The 21,528-nt window shown below is 41.0% G+C and overlaps 1 protein-coding gene and 1 pseudogene across 2 annotated transcripts in view; both read right to left on the bottom strand.

The window, feature by feature from the left end:
* The window catches only part of EBF2 (EBF transcription factor 2), a 210,109-nt gene that overhangs the window by 65,021 nt on the left and 123,560 nt on the right, over positions 1 to 21,528 (bottom strand). The gene's annotated exons all lie outside the window — the stretch shown is intronic.
* LOC126065835 (syntaxin-4-like) lies at positions 19,681 to 20,558 on the bottom strand (annotated as a pseudogene).

Below are 21,528 nucleotides of genomic sequence, written 5' to 3'. Positions count from 1 at the left end.
TCTAATTTATTTTCTTTTTATTGTCTTCCTCCCCTCCACCACCTCCAGCCCCCATGTTCAGGGTCTTAGTACAGGGCAGTTTACTAACCAAACCATCCATTAACCACAGGGTAACTTGCAGGGAACAAATTCTCTCAGAATCCCTTGAGTCTGAATCCCTCTGAAGACAGAGCTGCCTGGAAAATGTTAGCTCTATCCACTCAGAAATGGGAAACCAAAATGAATTACAAGACTCAGACCAAATGTGCAGATTCTCATCAGCATGGAAGCTGTTATTTCCACTTTCTCCAAATAATGTTGACTACATAAATATTGTAACCACTTAGCATGGTACACTTTGCCAGGCTTCTGATCTCATTGCTTAAGAGTGAACACTAACAATTATAGGTTTATCCTTGTTTTAGAGACTAAGAGGAATAGAGAGATAGGGTCAAAATGTGAACTCAGCCCTTAGATACCAGGCTGGTTCTTAGGTCACTGAGGTAGGATAATGTATCAAAGGAATTTCTTCACTCCACAAGTATTTATGAAATGCCTACATGGTGCTAGTCTTGGCCCTGCTACCAATTAATGATGTAACCAAGTTACCTCACTTCTTTGGGAGACAGGCAGGTTGTTGGGTAAGATGGACCATTTCATTAGGATTCTTTCTCTAATGCTGCTGAGGCAGGAGAAGGTGCCTCAGGAATGCCACAGATCAGAGCCATCTCTGGCCCTGTTCACCATCCACTGTGACCCAGAAACTGAAAGGCATAGGGGTCACAGAGCAGAGGGAAAGAACTCCTGAATGTCTATTTGGCACCATGGACCATGCTATATGCTTGATATACAGTGCCTCATTTAATTCTCACAACAACCCTATGAGTGCCAAATCATTTTACCACTGGGAAAAACTAAGGGTCCAAGAATTTAAGAAATTTTCTGAAGATCACATAGCTTATAAGTGGCAAAAACAAGGGTTGGAACCTGAATCTTTCTGGCAACGAGACCCATCTAGTGTTTCATGTGTCCTGCACTACTTAGGTTATGGTGATGGTTGCACAGTCTGTGATTATACTAAAAATCTCTGAGCTGTACACTTTGAGTGGGAGAATTTTATGATATGTAAATTATATCTCAATAAGGCTGCTTTTTAAAACTTCACAAAACATGGTCTAAAAATGGCAAAAAAAAAAAAAAGGAGAAGGGAAAGAGCAGGAAGACCAAATCGGGGGTGGGGCGGGGGGAGATTGGCACCTTGGAGAGTGAGAGAACTGTTATACCCTGAGAGGAAAACATTAGGTCAAAGACAGCTCTCATGGCAGTAAATGCTCAATATTGAGAACTCCCGCTGAATTCATTTATTTACTCATTTGATCAATATGTATTAAGTGTGTACTCTGTGTCATGAAGGGTTTAGGCACAGTGGCAAACAAGACACACAAAGTCCTTGTCCTCATGGAACACACAGTCAAACAACTCAACATATGCCTCCTCAGATTCTGGAGTCCTCTGAATGTGGGTCTGAGTGTAATGAGCTAGTACCCAAGAAATCCCATCCCCCATCTCTGGAAAATTGGAAGGATACTCTGCACTGTTCAAGAACAGAGTGAAAACGTATAGATTGGTCTGAACCCATGTTCAGAGCCTATCCCAAATAGAAAATGAGTTTCAAACTAGATACACAAATAAGATGCAGAAATAAGGTCCAGTGTACAGGGGGGTCTTCTAAATCACAGGAGGGCCAAGTACTTAATATTCATGGAGCTCTGGGATTATGGCCAGTGGCCTGGCTAGTATAAAACCCAGCACAGTATTTTCTTCCAGATTTATAGACGAGACCTTTTAATTTGTCTCCAGTTTAAGATCTAAGACCTAGTCCTTCATTAAAGAAATTAATATATGAGATGCTTACCAAAAATCTTTAGGAAAGCACTGTGAAAGATACCAAAGTTTCTTTCAAGAAAAAGATTAGACAAGGATTTATACAAAGAAATGTGAACTTGGCACTAATAACAGCTGCCATCATACAGAGCCTTACTCTACACAAAAAAAAAAAGGTAAAATACCTTCCACTTTGAAATTTAGTTCCTCACTCCCTTAAAAAAAAAAAGATGTCATTCTGCCTACCTCGGAACCAACCACTGCTATAACATGGCCACCTCTTCCACACCCTGGAAATGATAATACCCCACACTCTCCAAGGGCTAAGAGCACAGTTGCCGTATTGGTTCTCACTCTCTGCCATGACATCCACATAAGCGAGTTGGATCACCAAAGTCTGAGCCAAGTATATAGCTGATAAATCCTCACAAACTAGTAAATACTTAAAGGTTTGTGTCCATGATTTTTGAGGAAGATATATTTTCTCTGGATTGGACTCCTTTTTGAGTACAAAAAATTAAAATACAATTGCCTTTCACTCTGTGGGCTTCTAAAAAAGAATATAACCCCTTTCCCTTAAAACACGTGCATATCATTTCTGAGAACTACCCAATATACGGACAAGCTGGGTGATAAAATCCTATTTGGAAAGAATGAGCAGCTCTCCCTGTATCCTCTGAAGTTTACATCCTTTTTGGGACTAGAAAATCTAAGCTCTCCAGCTGAGTAGGGCCTGTGCTAGAAGGATACACCGATGGTGCCATTTTCTCACTCTGAGAATGCTCTTCTTGGTGGCTCGCTGCTCTCTATGGTAGGAAAACGCCCAAATGATTGGTTTCCACTTGAAACCAATGGAAACCACAATGATGGTATTCTAACTGTAATCTAGGTTTCAACTGAACCTTCCAACAACAGAGAGAATTCGTTTTCTTCTCTCAAAAGCCTCTGAGAGAATCCAAACCCAGGCAGCCCAAGTAAAATAGAGGGTAGCAGTGAGCCCCCTCCTTGGACTAAAGGTGATATGCCCTTGAGAAATCTGTTGATTTTTGAGGTGGCAGCCCAGGCTAGAAAGAGCTCCAAATTTTAAGGCCCTTGTAAAGACTCTGACTCAAGTCCACAAAAATGAAGAGACTCTAGGAGGTCAAGCCCTCAATTGACTCTTGACCAGACCAGACCAGTTGTCATCAAGTTGATTCTGACTCATGGTGACCTCATGTGTGTCAAAGCAGAACTGTGCTCCATAGCGTTTTCAATGGCTGATTTTTCCAAAGTCGATCGCTAGCTCTTTCTTCTGAGCTGGACTGACTCAAACCTCCAAACTTCTGGTTAGCAGCCAAGTACATTAACAATTTGCACCACCCAGGGATTCCTCAATCAGCCCTTCCTACACCCTAAAGTAACTTGGTAATGAAGGGCTGAAAATGCTTGGTATTTGAGATCTGCTCGATAAGATGGCAGCCAGCACAAAGGCCCAAAAAGATCCATGGAAGGGGGAGGCAATATGGAAGCCTTGACTGATTGGGTCCTTTAAGTTTAAACTAAATGCTTATTTTTGTAATCCATTTATTTAAACAGCTCCTTAAAATGTAAATATAGATACATGAACAGATTAAGTACAGAACCTTTCACCTCCCCAGACCTTCCTATGGAATGGACATATACAATTAAAGCTTATTCACCTGGACTATTTCAATAAAAGACCATTTCAGATCTGAAAAATTTAAGTTTACAGCAATTTTTTAAGCAATAAATTTTCTTACTTTCCACTACACTCAACCTCCTTAGCACCCTTTGGCTAAAACACCAATTATGATGTTGATTAGAATAATAGCTAATAATACTCAAAGAAGAATTGATGCATTTAAATTATGGTATTGGCAAATAATATTGAATATACCATGGATTGCCAGAAAAATGAACAAATCTGTCTCAGAAGAAGTACAGCTAGAATGCTCCTCAGAGGCAAGGATGGCAAGACTTTATCTCACATACTTTGGACGTGGTATCAGGAGGGACCAGTCCCTAGAGAAAGACATCATGTTTGATAAAGCAGAGGGTTAGCGAAAAAGAAGCCAATCTTCAATGAAATGGATTGACACAGTGGCTGCAACAATGGGCTCAAACATAGCAATGACTGAGAGGACGGCACAGGACTGGGCAATGTTTCATTCTATTGTACATGGGGTCACTATAAGTTGGAACTGACTGGATGGCACCTAACAACAACAATAGGAATAATATCCTATGTGCATTGAGCCTGTATTATTTGCTACATACTATCTCATTTGACCCTCTCAATGCTGGGAGTAGAAGCATTAATATGCTCACTTTAAGGAGGAAGTAACCAAGACTCAGAAAGTTTAAATTATGTGCCCAAGGTCAAACAGCTAGTGAGTAGAAGAGGTAGGAGTAGAACTCAGTTTGTCTGACTCTTAGCAAAACATTGCTCTGGCGGGAACTTGCCCAAGTTTCTTTGGAAGGAAAAGGGGGGCTCATTGCCAAATAGCTCATGAACTCTTTGTTTCAGGAGACCAGTGCCTTCATTGATCTACGTGGGGGATCATGTCACTTACTTCATCTTTCTTTCTGGAAATGAGGACGAAGCCTTTCTTCATGTTACAAAACAAGCAAGCAAACAAAAATGTCTATCATTCCTACCAGGGATTGCATCCTCTAGGAAGTTTGTGGCTATTTTGGAGTGTACAGAGGTAAATAAGCAAGATGTATCAGAAATTCAGAAAACAAGGCTTCTGAGAAGAACTCAAGAAGTCTAAGAGTGGCACAGCCCAAATAGCTGCAGCCTTCCTCAAAAAATGGTAAATATTGCTCCAGTGGATGAAGAAGGATCAGGGTCATTTGTCCTTCAAGACCGTGGAAAAATAAGGCAGGAAGTTAAATGTGTAATATAAGAAGTTGAATTAAATCTCAGAAAACATTTTTTGAGAATAAAGTCACCAAAATTAAATTTGGAAGCCATTACCCAAAGGACAGAGGAGGGAAAAAGGAGGGTGAGAATGGGTGCACAACTTGAAGAATATAATCAATGTCACCGAATTATACATGTAGAAATTGTTTGATTCATGTATAAAATAAAATAATTTTTTTTTTAAAGGACAGAAGAGACTCTCGTACATTGGAGATTTTTAAATAGCCAAGCAGGCTAATTCCTTTGGTAGGAGATAGTTTGCAGTCCTACTCGCTTTAAGTCGGAATCAAGTCGAAGGCAAAGGGGTTTGGTTTTTATGTGGCAGCTAAGCTGATTGTCTCTGCCAAGTCATTTCCATATGATTTCAAGGTTTCCGCAATTTTTTTGTTTGCTTGCTATTTATTATAAAAATTAGGGACCCTAAGTTTCTTCCTTTGTGACATGATCTCCCAGGCCAGTAATGAGGATTAGTTATCCATGCAGAATGGTAGGGAAGATGCCTGGTACGTAGCAAATTAACTCCTTCACCTTTCACCAGTTATATCCCATAACCCTCTTGCCTCTATTTTCCCTTCCTTCCCCGCCACATTTTTAAAAGGCTCGTTTTCCAAACAAAGTTATTCCACAGGGAGTTGCCACAAATTCAAATCTGGCCCTCTCTGTACTGCCTATCTCTCTAATGTTAATATGAACTGCACTTGAAGAAATCCCCTTCGTTTGGAGGAAGAGATATTAAGAAAGGTGGGGGGATGGGGGCGAGAACATGTAATTAACCATTCGAATATATTGCAGGACAAGAATAACAACAACAACAAAAGTGGTGGGTCAAAGTCCTCATCACAGTTTTCAGTAAACTACAGCCAGGCAAAATAATTCAGAGCTACGTACACATATGCTGGTTCCTGACTGGCAACAGGCCCCATGGAATCATTTTCAATTCGGTGTTCGCTCCAATTACAAGCTCCTGGAAGTGGCATTTTCGTTTGGCAATAGATCCTTCATTACTATACATGCCGCCTCACGAGCGGGTCTGCTGTATTCATTTAGGCACCAGGAGGGAGCACTCCCCCCACTGTGTAATTCTGGCTCTGTATCCATAGACTTCATTTCAAAGCCATTTTGTGATTTCTTCCAAAGTGAATGTCTCCCATAGTGCCAGTGTCAAGCAATCAACTGTAAATAGCCGTTAAGGTGCAAAAACAAGGGGGCCACTTTGATTCTCTACTTATGTCTGACCAGTAACACACTACCATTTCTGAGGAGCTGGGGTTACATGTTGAGTTTTTTTTTTTTTTTTTTCATTCTACATTCAGACACTTCTTCACTCTCCTGAATTCCATTACTTGGCACCATAAGGCTCGTAGGGAAAAAATCTCTAAGGAAAACTCCTTGTTTTTGCACTTGGATGAAAATCTGACACCATTAATGAAAATAATTGAACTTTTTGGGCTTGAATTGAAATGAAACACAACACTAAGAACATGTTTGTAATTCCAATTGTTCTTATAAAATCTCTTTGCAATGTGCGTAGTGTCATCTTTTCCTCTTCTTTTTTTTTTTATAACTATATCCGCTTCTACACATTATTTCTTCCTCTTCCCTTCTCATCATCAAAAGGACTGAGCAAACCTGAATCATGTTACAGACTTCTTCTGGGAGAAATCTTTGAGTAAGTCTTCAGAATTAGAATATGAATCTATTTCCCTTTCTAATACCGTGACTACTCGGGTGAAGGAGAGAAATGAAGTTATTAGTCAGCCATCAGCTTAATGGGTCCTTACCATCATATTTCCTTAGCACCCCTTCGTCCCCCGTCTCCCCTCCCACTTTCCTGCCCTCCCTGTGAAGCTCATCTATGCTAGGCTGAGCAGTGAACACCAATTACACCAAGAGCCCTTTGCTGCTGCCTGGTCCGCTGGTTTTACTGTTTTGCCAGATGGTTGAGGCCAGTCTGTAAAACTCTCTACCCTACCATTAATTCATAACTCGGTAATAACTTTCCCACGGCTCCAGGAAATTGAAATGAAGTGCAAATGTGAATATTTGGAAAGGGGATCAAGGTTGGACAACTATTTTACACCTGCTAGAGCAGATTCTGATCAGACAAAAAGATACCCCTTATTTACAGTCTGGAATGCTACTCTCCTTAAATTAAGGCCTAGTGAACAAATATGTATTATTGGATAAAGTGGCAAACAAAATTCAGAGTTTGAGCTCCTATCACCGTGTTCTCTCTGCAGTTTTCAACTTTCTATCTATTGCACCTATGGGTCCATTCACTAATGACCTTGAGTTTGAGCATCTATGTAATGACAGATTCATAGATTAGCAGATATAAGTGCATTTTCTTGCTAAGACAGGACACCATCCAATGTTTGTTAGCATCATTAAACTAAAACTGACTTTTCACCTGCTCCCATACCATATGCAGCTGCAAATTTTTAAATTAAACTATGAAGCCATGCATAAATTTACATATATTACAGACTAGCCTCTCCATTTAACATGCAAATGTACTCCAATGTTTCAGAACACCTTCTGTCGCTAATTAATTTGCTGAATTATAATTAGACTAATCCTGCATAATTAATAAGCACAGATTTTTTTTTAATTTGTAAGCAGCTTGAGGAGATCATTCACTTCCTTCTATAAACTGCTAAGTAAGTGTTAAAAAAAATCTGGAAAGAACATGTGTGAAAAGGTATGTTTGATGTGGCATACAAACTCAAACTAGCGTGGAAGATACAGAAGTCAGTATTGATAAAGGTACATATTTGAAGTCAACACTCAAGCAACCAAAAAAATTGCATTCAGAGGATGGGGACTAATTCTCCCTTTGTCTCCTTGTATATAGTGTTTTATTCTTTGCCTTCTACCCGTTGGATCTTCCAAGATCACAGAGGCGGGAAAGGATTAAAGTAACCGTATGTTGTATTAGGAGAGATAATGATATTAACACTCCACTGTATATCAAAACACTCTGTGCATGCTGGGTGCTTATAAGCCCCTTTGATGGTATTTGGAATCATTTTCATTTTGGCTGCCAAAACACCCGAGATCCATCTAGTGGAAACAATTAAGTTCCATTAGTACTGTATCCATTCGGTAATGATTACAATGAAGAGTCCCTCTTTAATGCTGAAGAGTGGAGCCTCAAAGAAACCCATGCATCTGTGTGCTCGAAAATGAGAAGTTATATACTTTTACAACCAAGCATGAGCCTTAAATTTGACCTGAAAAAATCAACCAAGCTGAGCTCTCAAAGTATGGGTAGATGGCTTGTTAGAGACTTTGAAGCAGGGAGGGAATCTGGAAGACCAAGGAAAGTTTAATACTAATTATGCAAGTTGAGGAAAAAAACCTACAAAGTGAGAAATGCATTTTCTGGCAGGGGATATTATTAAACCTTCAGAAAGAGGAAAAATAGAATTTTAGAGAGAAGAGAGGGCCTCTTGGCCCTTCCACTCAGCTACATCAATAATATCAGTGGCCAAAAGATTGTTAGGCCAAAAGTAGGAAAACTCTTGAAATGTGCTGAGCTTTCCATCACGCAAATTTAGTTTTTTATAGTGATTTTATGTGCAATAGACGCTTCTTCTGAAGAATGGGTAGCAATTTTTCCAGGTTCATTACCATACCAAATACACCCTCTCATTACTAGTTAGCCAATATTTTACTACAACATACGTGAGATGGGGAGTTGGGAACAGTTATGAAGTGCACTAGCACCTCAAAGCCTTGTGGCCAAAACTGAGGAAGAGATTAAAAACAAAAACCCACTGCCATTCATGGCGGCCCCATGTGTTACAGAGTAGAACTGCTCCATAAAATTCTCCTGGCTGTAATCTTTACAGAAGCAAATTTCTAGGCCTTTCTTCCATGGTACCACTGGGTAGATTCAAACTGCCAGCCTTTGGGTTGTGCACAAATGCCGAGGTGCTAATCTGAGAAACCACTTCTGCTGCTTCCCTGTGAGGCATTTACCTTGGACAACTTCTCTCCTACCTCTCTGGATGGCAAACCTGAGACAGCTAGCTACCCCATGGGCTATTGCAAGGACTAACTCAAGTGAGAAAAATATTTTGAAAGCACCTGGAAAAGACTGTAACAATTTTTCTGAGCTAAGTAATGTTATTACTGGGAGAGTTTGGAAACAGAAGGCATTTGGACAGTTTTTGTAAGCCAGAACAGAGCCTTTGCCACCAATCCCCATCTGAAGAGTTTAAATGACTCAAGACGATTTTTTAAAAGCTTAAAAGAGAGAGAGCTTTTTGTGCCCTTAGTAGCTACTCAGAAGGAACATAATAACAGCTGGAATAATAATACTAATAAGAGGCTAAAATTATTTTCTTTCCAAAAATACATGAATGTCATGGAAATCTTTAATCTTGTCTTCACCTTTCAAGAAAAACCATTTTAATGTATTGTGCTTTGCTTTCAGACTCCCCATGCCCCATTTTGAATGGTTATAATCGGAAATCTGGTTTCTCTGTAGTCAGGAACGTGTGTAGGTCTGTTTTTCTAAAGCAGAAAAGTGCCCAACAGTTAAGCGCTCTGACATTCTAGAGAGTAACAGGGAGGATCTCCTCCATTCTTCCATGAAGTACTGCACTGCACACCTCTGCATCCATATTGGAGTAGAACTTGGACTTGGGAAGAACCAGAATGGACACCCACTCAAGCCCCATGGGTGGACAAGAGGGCCTTTTGCTTTTGTGCAGTTTATTTTTTTGTGGAGGGGGAGGGGATTTTTTTTCCACTTTGCCCAGCCAGTTTCAAAATATGTCCTCTTGGGAGAAAGTAGAGAGGAAGTGATTGTGATCCACGTGGAGTTAGCTTTTGAGAAATTCCTGACAAGTTATTTTAAGGAGAAAGAGAAACAACTTTGTGGCGTGTAAAGCAGCTAGTTAACAAATCCACATCTTCAGCTAATAGGTTTTCCTCTACTATACACATTCCAAGAAATTTCTCTAATTTTATTTTGGCAAGAGGATTTTCCTGCATGAACAGCGCTTTTAGTTTGTTCTTTTAATTCATTCTCTCTCCCTCCCACCCCTCCTTTCTCCGCTCTCCCCCCAACCCCCAAATTCAGGATGCTATGTTATGCTTTTAAGCACTACCTGAAAGTTAAGGGGGAAGAGTGGGAAGAAGGAGTGACTGAAGAAAAGAAACCAAGATGATAATTACATCCAAGTCCTATTTCATCTGAAAAATGTGACGGCTTGCCTCCACACTAGCCACCAAGACCCTGTATTGTAACCTGCATGCCAAAAAAGAATGTGTAACCTGACAGGTAGCAGGTGGCACATATGGAATTATCATTGGCTATTAACACCAGGTCGGGTATCATATTAGCCACTTTCAGACTGCATTTGCCAAACCCACATAAAAATATAAAACCAGGTATTTCAGTATGCTGTCGCTCCTTTAGCAAAACAGATTTTCTTCTATTACTCATAGTAGAGTCAGCCGGCTTTCATTTAGAGTTTTTTCAACATTTTTTTTTTTTTTCTTAAAGGAAGAACTAATCCTAGATGATATAAAGGAGAAACTGGGACAAAAATCAGGTCAAGAATTTGATACAAAAGCACTCAGATAAGGTAATAAGATCCCAGTATTGTCAGTTTAGCAGACTATGTTCACATTAATCTAATCTCAACCCACCCTCTACACCTACACTAGGTTCCAGCATGTCATTATTTTCAATTGTTTTTCTCATTCAAACTTTGTTGATTCCAACTCTATAGAAAGTACCCACTTTATGAAGATTTCCAAATCTTAGTATCAAAAATGGCACACTTTTTTTAAACGCCAAAAGAGATTTTTACCTCTTCCACATTTCTTCACTCTCTGTAATGTGATAACATTTCTACTAACTCTGGTCATCTCACAGAGACTGCTAATAAATGAGCTTCTACCTGTCCCATGAGTAGATGACCAGACTCTCTTAACTGAGGTGCACTGAAAAGCCTCAGGTCAGTCATAGGGATGGAACCAGAGCCCACTCTGGCCTGAGCACTGTCCACTGGGAACTGAAGCAGTCCCTGGGCACTTCATCTGGGCCCCTTCAATTTCTAATCTTTCTCTTCCATACCAACCCGTATCGTTGCTCAGAGATATGCTAAATTACTACAGAAAGGTGAGACTTAGCCATTTTATTTCAAAAAGGTAGGCTAGGCATGAAATCTTCCACCCCATTTCAGTTACTGAGATTTCTCATCGGGTTCAAAGAAAGTCTGAATGTGAACAGGGCAGATTCATGTGACTTCCATAAATTAGCTCCAGTTTGCTTAAAACAAGATCCTGAGTTCATTTTAAGGTTTCAAATGCCCTTGACTGAGCCTAGCCCAAACTCCAGCTTTCCAAATAACTTCCAAACTGATGAAAACTTTTTTTTTTTAAAACCTGGTTTTATGTTATACAATGTTTTTTAAGTCCAGGCCACTTCTAACAGAGTTCATTTTAGGTACTTACTCCTGACCTTCATTGAATGCGATCCAATCTCAAAGCTCAGTGTAGTAGAATATGTACATATGTACACAGTATATTCACTTGAGGCCATATAAGCAGGTTGACCCAAATGAAGAAAATCTTTCTTGAGAAAAAGAATATGGGGCCATGAGATATCTATGAAGATCCGAAACCTTAAAATAGTTCAACCACCTATTTCCTTTGCCAGAATAGGTATTATTATTATTGAGTCAACACTTACATATGTATTTTTTTTGACACAAGAAACAAGGTAGCACAAAATATGTAAAAGTCACATCTAATTTCAAAAACTCAGTTGCGGTTTTCAGTGCCACGGATTTTCTTACTCTCCTATATGTCTTTGAAAGAAATGCTGATAAGTCAAAATGAACCATCACAAATTATTTTTGGAATGGTACAAAAAATTAAATAAATAACTAAAATCTTAGCATCATTGGAAAAAAGGCCTAGATAATTGATAAACTCAGTATCCAATAATCCACAAAAGCCAGAGACTAGGTTTTACCTTCATAAGCCTTCCTGGCTCAGGAGTTTATAATTGGGTTTAGTGGTTTCTGTCTGTCCAAGGGATAATGGCACACAGCCATTAAAAAACAAAAAAGTACTTCCCCAAGGGAGTCAGCAGCTGACCTGGAAGTAAAACTTCTCGGCCTGTCACTCAGAGTTCACAGAACCCGTTCTGCCTTCTCAGGTTGCTGCCAGGCCAGGACTCAAGCTAGCAGCAGGACTGGTTCCAGAAGCATGGGAAAGAGATGGCCACAACTCCCTCGGGAAGATACACAAAGAAGTCAACACGGCCACGCTGGGAGAAGGCCGCTCTGTGCAACCGGGTGTTCTCCGCTGACTTGGACAACAAAGATCTACTGCCAGGTTCTCCCTGGCAAACCCATTAGCAGGATCACTTTCCCCAGAAATGGCCCAATACCACAACAAGGAAGTCGTCTTGTCTCACCTATGAGTCAGAATTTATTGGTGGTTCACTTGACCTGAATTGAAGCTACAATTCCATCATTCCTCCTAGTAGCAGCCCCCTTGAAATGTGATATCCAAAAAACCAAACCCTGTGCTGTTGAGTCAATTCCGACACATAGCGACCCTATAGGACAGAGTAGAACTGCCCCCTAGAGTTTCCAAGGAGCGCCTGGCGGTTTCGAAGTGCCCACCCTTTGGTTAGCAGCAGTTGTGCTTAACCATTATACCACCAAGGTTTCCTGAAATGTCATAGAACCTAAAAAATCATGCCCATTTTTGTCACCATTTCCCAGCTTGCTGAGGTGATCACAACAAAATCATGCCGAACAAACAGCTAGGCATTTATTCCATGTCTAAAATACTTTTTTAATAAATAAATAAAGGAGATTTCACCACTTCCAGTAATGTGCCTATTATAAGTTGTTTTGATAATACAGGTTCTAAACTTTGATTAGAACCTGTTTCCATCTCCACTTTTTGTTAGCCAAGGTGTAATATAATTCAACTGACTGACCCAGCAAAGTTTGGGTCATAGTCGTTCACAGTTTGTACCAACCTTTCAGTTTATTATTTTGTTAGGAATATATCCTATCTTGAGGCTAAGATTATACTGACAAAGACTTTTTCAAAGACTGATTTTTGTATTACAAATTTGTTAAAAACAAGTTACCTAATGATTGAAGACCATGGAGAATGTAATCAATGGCACCGAATTATACATGTAGAAATTATAGAATTGGTGAATATTTTTTTGTGTATATTTTCACCACAATGAAAAAATAACAACAGTAAGAAACAAGTTACAAAGCAGTACGTGAACTAATTTTGCTCTTAGCTCAACTATTTTAACCTGGGCTGAATGTTTACCCTTCTCCTAATGAGGTGACTCATTGAAAAGTGAAGATAAATGTCATCTACTTTTCATGTGATCTATAAAATTAATCTCCCAAGCTTATGTTAATACCGATAATGTAATGTAGGAGGCAGTGTGACCTAGAGGATAAAACTTAAGAGTAAGGAGATTATGTTCAATTATGGACTCTATTACTGACAATATTTTCACCTGTGTTTCACTTGCCTACTTTCACCCCTCATACACGTTCCTGCACATATCTTCCCTGTAAAATTGGGTAATACCTCTGAGAGATGCTGGGAGAATTACTTAGGTGCTTTGGGAAACAACTTGAAACACCTTTTAGAACTTTCTTGTGAAACAGCAGATATTGTTAATGTTCCTACCATAGAATCAGCCTTCTGGTAAGTAACCATGACACATTTAGCAAATTGTCTTTCTACTCAGTAAAAATGATACCTTCGTGAGCTCACACAGGTGATACGCCACCCAAAGGGTTCCATTTATTTCCAGAGAAAAAATTACATAGAAGGAGGCCACGATTGGTCATAATTAACTAGCAAAGTTAAGAAGGGATCAATGCTTACACTTCAGGGGTTAAACTAAAAGCTGATTGCATCAGGAAGGAATTCATGTTCTGTATTCAGCTGTAAAATAAACTGGCAGTTTTGTGTTTGGTGTTTGAAGCATCTTTTGAAACACTAAATCAATTTAATATCAATAATTGCCAGATATATGCAAGAGTAAATGAACCAACACAGATAGCTTTGTTCACAGAGAAAACAGGGCCAAATGGCTTTCATTAGCATGACTAATCCTGAAGTTCTGTGATTCGATAATCAGATGTCTAAGCCTGGATTTTGATTCTTGCAGTATATGGTTTGGCACAGGATATTATAGTACAGCTATTGTATGTCTTTAACACGCATGCTCAATATCAGATCAGCAAGGTCACCCTTAAGTGCTTATGTTAACTACAACGGCATAGTGGGTGCTAGGAAACCCACTAGACACTCAGAAAATAAGGAACTGGTTCTTAATATGGGGATAAGGCCAGGTCTGTTTTTAGGGTGCCTTAGAAACACCTGTTTTAGACTTGGGGGACAATCTTAACAGTGGTTTCAAAAAGCAGACCTGTTTTCACAGCTCCTCAGCAGCCTTGTAATGCTGGTCATTTCCCTATTGTTGCAATTACAGGACTGAATGGAGCCTTGGAGCTCCGAGGGTGGGTAGTATTCTCACCTTAGCCCCCAAAAATATTTCTCCTGGCCTAAAAAGCCCTCCCCACCTTTTTTTTCTCCTCCATTCTGACATACCTTCTCCCCTTGTAACTTTCGTAATTTTATAAAGTTATATTTATAACAACATTTACCTCTAAAAGCCTATGAATTTCAGAATTTCTTTCAGGCTCTATTAATTAACTGGTCATTAAAAAAAAAAAAGACAGTGGTTTACAAAATGAGCCAAGGAAGGTCATCAGAATGGCTTGTGAGGCTGGAAACAGGCAAATTCGTCGTTGGGGGGTCTTGGGCTCCACGACTAACTTTGGGTACTTCACAGTGTACGGTGCAGACATATGAGAAAGTACTGGCAGAGCATTTGGAACTTTGTGGAAGGGGGCCCTATGGCCTTTATCATTTGTCAGCCTTCCATTTCTCAAATTCCCAAGTCCACCCCCTAACCCCCAACCCACCATTACATCATTTCAGGCAGTCCTTGTGAATACACTTTGTCAGCTGTTTTTTGAAGAGAGAGAGAGAGAGTGTGTACGTGTGTGTATGAACTGCCAGAAACACGGAATAGCTCTTAAGGGCCTCATCACTGGGCAACCAAGCCTCTGGATCATCTCCTTTGGCGGTCTGTGTGAGCTTCGGGTCAGAGCAGCTGCCTCTGAGTCACAATGGATTGTGCGGCCCCAAATCCCTTCATAGCTGATCTGGGGCAAGGGACAAAGTACTCAGCTTTTCATTTCCATGATTAAAAAAAAACATATATATATATATATATATAAACCAAAACCAAACCCATTGCTGTTGAGTTGATTCCGACTCATAGCAACTCTACAGGACAGAGTAGAACTGCTCCACAGGGTTTCCAAGGAGTGCCTGGTAGATTCAAACTGCTGACCTGTTGGTTAGCAGCCAAACTCTTAACCGCTATGCCACCAGGGTTTCCATTTTCTTTTTTTTGCAAAGGTCATCTAGCCTGTGTGGGAAATACAGTTTGAAGGTCAAATGTGACTATCCCTGTACTTTGGTTTGGAAATTCACAGATTATGATTATAAATATTCCTGAAGTTTAACTGATACATGCAGGTATCAGCCTATCCTTTGGAAGTTCCCCTCCTATTTCATGGCACACTCTACTCTCCTCTGCTCTGTGTGTGTGTGTGAGTGTGTCCGTGTGTGTGGTGCTGCAAACTATCCTTCAACCTCCCAACCCCAAAACGTGTTCTAAGGAGTCTTGACTCAAACACACAAGCAGCTCATAGGGGTTAAAAAAGCTCTCAGTCCTCCTGTGAGGCAGGACCACTAGGTGAGGGCCCCATGTCTCAAGTGGGCCAATGGGCTACGACTGCTTTATGTGACCAGGATCTTTTTGTCCTCTCCATACGATCGCCTGATTGATAAGTTGAGGGTTTCTGGGCAGTTGTTGGGACTGAAACAAAGGCAGGCTGGTGTCGCCCACCACAGAACCCACTGCAAAAAGAAGCAATTTAGGAAACCTCATTTCAGCCCTATGAAGTCTCTCCTCCCACCCCCACCTCGTGTTAACTCCTGTCTTTCTAATGTTCTTCCCAAGTCTTGGTAAGAAACACTAAATTATTGCTCGCATTCATGGTGATAAAGTCTCTTAGGAATAGCTGGAAAGACGGAGAGAAACTCATGCCTCTGTGAGTTGAACATCAGTCTTATGCCTCGATTTCAGAAAGTGAAAAATATTTTTTTCCTTTAGGAATCACCTTCTCTTGTTCAGAAAGTTCCATATTGAGGGTTTTTGCTTAGTCAGGGAATCTGCATTGGTCCCACTCTTCGTGATGCCCATTTACTCCTCCCATTACCAGGAAGTCAGAACTCTTAAATGATGGAATGGTTGAGCTGTTTTGTACTGGGCTGGGGGAACATGATGGTATTCCTTAGAAACACAAGTCCAGCTCTCTCCTTTTACAAGTGAGGATACCACAGCTTAGAACCATGTTAGGGACCACGAGGGCATATACCAAACCAAACCCAGCACTGTGGAGTCAATTCCGACTCATAGCGACCCTACAGGACAGAGTAGAACTGCCCCATAGAGTTTCCAAGGAGCACTTGGCAGATTTGAACTGCCAACCTCTTGGTTAGCAGCTGTAGCACTTAACCACTACACCACCAGGGTTTCCTGAGGGCATATAAAGAAGTGTAATATTTGGCTCCTGTCTTAAGGAGGGTCTGGAATAAGTGGAAAAAGTCATCAACATGGCTCTAACAGAATGCAACTATAAACTCTGAGGGCAGGAGCCATGCCTGCTTGTTCACAGTGATTCCTCCAGTGCCTGGCACAGGTGCTGAAGAGTAGTAACACAATCCAAGCCATATGCCAGGTACTGATCTAAGCACTTTAAATGTAAAGCCTATTGAATGCTTTCAACAGCCATTTCTGCTAGGTCATATTATTACCCCCATTTTACAGATGAGAAAAATTAAGTAGATGGAGATGAGTAACCTGCCTAACACCACCTGGCTAGTAAGTGGCAGAGCTGATATTTGAACCTAGGTTATTGTATCACAAAGAGCACACTGTCACTCTCAACCACGACACTGAATCTCAGTATGTGGTGAACAAATGACTTATATAAGAGATAACATCCCAAAACTACAACAAAAGAGATGCTACCAGGCAAAATGTAATTATCTAATGAGTGATATAAGTAATGCGTATTCTTTGTTCATAGCCCTTGTCACACTCTGACATTATTTGTTTATTCAACTCCTATCTCTTTGCCCCATTAGAATGAAAGCTTCATGAGAGCAATGGCCTTTTCTACCATTTTTATCACTTGATCTCTAGATTTTAGGACAATGTCTGGCACATTGTAAACAGTCAATAAATATCTGTTGATAAATGAATGAATTCTATGGGCTTTAAAGAGGGCGATATCATTATAAACAAGAGTCATCAAGGAGGACTCCATGGAGGAGGTATGAATTAAGATGGGCCTCAACACCTCAATGGTAGGAAATAATGAACTCCAATGCAGATTTTCCGACTAAATGAAAACCCTCAGTATGGAACACTCTGAACCAGAAAATGTGATACCTAGAGAAAAATATATATATTCCACCTTGTGAAAGTTGAGGTATAATGATTGATGTTCAACTCACAAGGCAGAGTTCCTCTCCATCTTTCCAGACTATTTCCTAAGAGACTTTATCACTATTTAACCCAAGCAACAGTTTATTATTTCTTAGCAAAACTTGGGACTAACATTAGAAAGTTCATCTACTTTGAAGCAACCTGCATTCACCAAATAGCACCTGAAGGTTTGCACAGAGGCTCTCCATCTGATTTGACTAACTCCGTGGTGGTAAAGAAGGAAGTCGCTTGATCTGTAAGAGGATTTAGACATCCCAGGAGCCAGGAAACTAAAGAGAGTTTTAGGACCAACTGGAAATTTCTACTCTAGAGAGAACTCCCATCATTACAGAAACTTGAAGACACAAAAGACCTAACAATACCAAATGCCTGAGTAGACAACTCCTGGGTAAATTGTCCTGTTCATGGTGCACAATGAACTTCATGGGGACCTTCCTTCTGAATGTTAGAACCTGGATAAGGGTGCAGGGAAGGAAGAGGTGGAGAACAGCTATGGCTACTGTCGCGGTGGCCTCACAACAGTTGTTTTTACGTATCAGACTGAAATGTACTCAACTGGAACTTAACTCTTAAACAGAGTTAATTTACATTATATTATTATTATTATGAGGAGCCCGGGTGGCCCAACATTACGCACTAGACTGCTAACTGAAAGGTTGACCGTTCAAACCCATCCAGCAGCTCGTCATGAAAAAGACCTGTAATGTGCTCCTGAAAAGACTGTTATTGCTGTGTGCCATTAAGTGGGTTCCAACTCATTAAGATCCTATGGGACAGAGTAGGCTGTAATCTTTACGGGAGCAGATTGCCAGATCTTTTCTCCCATAAATCTGCTCTTGGGTTCAAACTGCCAACCCTTTGGTTAGCAGCCAAGTGCTTTACAATTGTGCCACCAGGGCGCCACCCATAAGGATTACAGCCTAGAAAACCCTGTGGGGTAGTTCTGTGTCATCTCAGAATCAGCTCGATGATACCTAATAACAACAATATTATTATTACCGTATAGCTATAATTAAAGTGTGTCAAGTTTTGTTTTTTCTTCTTTGAGACATTCCCTATTTTTCCAGAGGGGTTACATAACTCTAATAAGAAAACCTTGTCAGGAATAAAACCTGGCCTACATTGCCTCAGGATCAGCCCAGAATATATTTATTCCATTCTATAAAGATCGAAATACAAGCAATCATGCCAACAATATCAAAGAACAAGGCTTATCTCCTTCTCTACCTCCTCCCCTTCACACAATTATAACCAAACTTTCAGAAACTGTCAGAAATGGATTTCCCCTAATTAAAAGAGAAAAGAAATGGTTTAGAATCTGGTAGGGATAAATGTTTTTCTTTAGGTTGAATTCAGTCTTGGAAAAAAAAAATGCACAGCCAGCATGGATTCCTGAGACATTTATTCTGCTTTCTTAGGGCCGTTTGGCATTGAGATGTACGTGCTGAATTTCCACATGCTACAGCAAGAGAGGAACCACTTATAAACATGATCTTTGTGAGCATAAGCCTTTATCTGTGTCTCATTAACTGTGAAAAATAGAAAGAGAAACGATGCAGACCCTTCATTTGTTCTCAATGACACATTCCACTGTGGAGATGCAGGGTAGATATAAACTGGAGAGCTTCCCTTTTCCACCAGGAAGTGGCCTAGGCTTGGCCCAACTACAAACAGACTAGGAAATATTCCCTATTTCCAAGATGAACCTGCAACGGAGAGGCCCATACTATGCGGAGTGCTCACAGAACTAAAGAAACGCTTGTGTATTAAGTGCCAATGTACAGAAGTGACTCCATGTCAACACTCAATAAATTGCAGTTGCTAGTATTATATATTATATATATAATTACTATATATATAATACATAATATTAGCGACTCTACGGCACTAGGTTTTTTGTTGTTGTTGTTGAGTACTATATATACACACACACATATATATATATACATTTTTTTTTCCTCCAGATCAGTTTTTAAAATTTCTTCCAAAGCCACATGTCCCAGTCGAAGAGGATACTGCAGGTCCTCCCCAGGCATTGTGGCCTAAGTGGGGAGGACCCCATGAATGGGCAGCTCCGAATCCCAGAAGAACCATCTGCTCCTCACAGAAGCATGTGCAGGGAAGGGAGACCGGCTGGAGGCTCTGCCCTGTCCCTCAGCTGCTAGGACAGAATACCAGGCCCTAGGTTCCTAATACTCCCAGTGTGGAATGTGTGACGCTATCCAACTGCTATGGTGATGCCAATGATGACAGACAGGATAAGGACAGTAATGGACACGCAGATGGCAATCAAGATTTTCTTCATCCATGCCTTTTTCTGCTTCTCCAGGGCCAACCTGACGTGCTCTGGCTCACGTTCCATGTAGTCCACTGAGCTCAAGATGTTCTTCTCAGTCGGGTTCATCATCTCCCCTGCATAGCCAGAAGAGTGATCTCATGAAGCTCACAGATACTGTATTCAAGCTGCTGGATCTTGTTTTGCCAGCCTAAGTCTCATTTAGGGCCTGCCCAGTCACCTGTATGTCCTTCAGTATATTGGACATGAACACCTCACACTCCCCACTAGCCAGCAACTGTCCCAGCTACTCCTCAGACACCGTCCCAGCACCGGATATCTTCAGCTGCCTCCGAATCCACTCCACATTCTTCTCCCGGTATTCACACTGCATTAGTTGCACTTGTTGACGACCTCCACAAATTGCTGAGACAGGACCCCATGCTAGGTTTTTCTCATCCTTGCGTTGACTGAGCTATAATTCTCATCAGCTTCCTCTTTTTGGGGCTCTGGCCTTCGGCTGAGTGCAGATTTCCCTTCCCAGGTGTTTGATTTCCTCACGCAGGTTCTGCAGGTCCTGCTCCACACTGTCCTAGGGAAGGGTCATGGCCAGGGTGGTAACCTGCTGCTTCTCCAACTCCTGGACTTTATTCTCCAGCTTGACGATAGTCTGCCAAATTGTCCTGACTTTCTGGAAGGGCTCATCGTCCAGGGTCTGAAGCCAGGCAGCACCCAGGCGCACCACCAGCATGACCCGCTCCTTGTCCTCATCTTCCCAGCTGTCATCTCCCTGCTGTCAGCTCATGGGTCCTGTCCTGCATGAGGGCCTGAGTTCTCTCTCCCCCACACTGAGCCCCGAGGGCCTCAAGGATCTAAGTTTGGAACTCACGTCCCCACTTACGCTCTGACACTCCCCTTAGTCCCCCTGGGGACCCCAATACCTCCACGAGCTGCCAGAAGCTCTGTCTCTTGCACCATCCACAGCCAATGGAAAGAAGCCAGCTTCCTGGTACCCCCAAGATTCCACAGGTTGGAATTCTCTTTTCTTTGCTAGTATTATGATGATCCTAAGTTCAAAGAGAACTTTGCAGACAGAGTTCAACTGAAAATAATACAACTAACTAATGCTTACCGAGTGCTGACCAGTGATCTATTTGTATTAATCCATTTAAATGCTTAGAACAGTTCTGTGCAGCACCATCACACATATTTTGCATAGATGGGAAAACTGAAGTGCCAAGAGGCTAAGAAACCTGCACAAGACCACATAGCTATTAGTTGGTAGAGATGGGATAGAAACTCAGGCATTCTGACTTCAGGGTGTGTGTGATTAACCACTTGGCTAGCCCACCTCCCCTGGGGGAGAAGTGAGTGATCTTTTTGGATCTCTTCTGTAGCCAGGCTCTCAGAGTAGTTTTTTTTTTTTTTTCTTGGAGTATTTTATCAGGATCTATGTGAATCAAAGGTGCTCTAGTGGCACAGTGGTTAAGTGCTCGGCTGCTAACTAAAAGGTCAGCAATTTGAACGCAGCCACTCTGGATGAAAGATGTGGCAGTCTGCTTCTGTAAAGATTATGATCTTGGAAACCCCATGGGGCTGTTCTACTCTGTCCCATAGGGTCACTGTAAGTTGAAATTGACTCAATGGCAACAGGTTTTTTTTGGTTTGTTTGTTTTTTATGGTGAATCGACTTGAGCGCAACTGGTGGTGGTGATGAAGGTGCCTTAAAGCATCTAGAACAATGCTTACTGAGAGCAGACGATAAGGATTTTCATCTTCTGTTTTTAAGGC

The sequence above is a fragment of the Elephas maximus genome, chromosome 22 (assembly GCF_024166365.1).
Source record: "Elephas maximus indicus isolate mEleMax1 chromosome 22, mEleMax1 primary haplotype, whole genome shotgun sequence".
Classification (NCBI taxonomy): domain Eukaryota; kingdom Metazoa; phylum Chordata; class Mammalia; order Proboscidea; family Elephantidae; genus Elephas; species Elephas maximus.
This window is presented reverse-complemented; position numbering and strand designations above follow the sequence as displayed.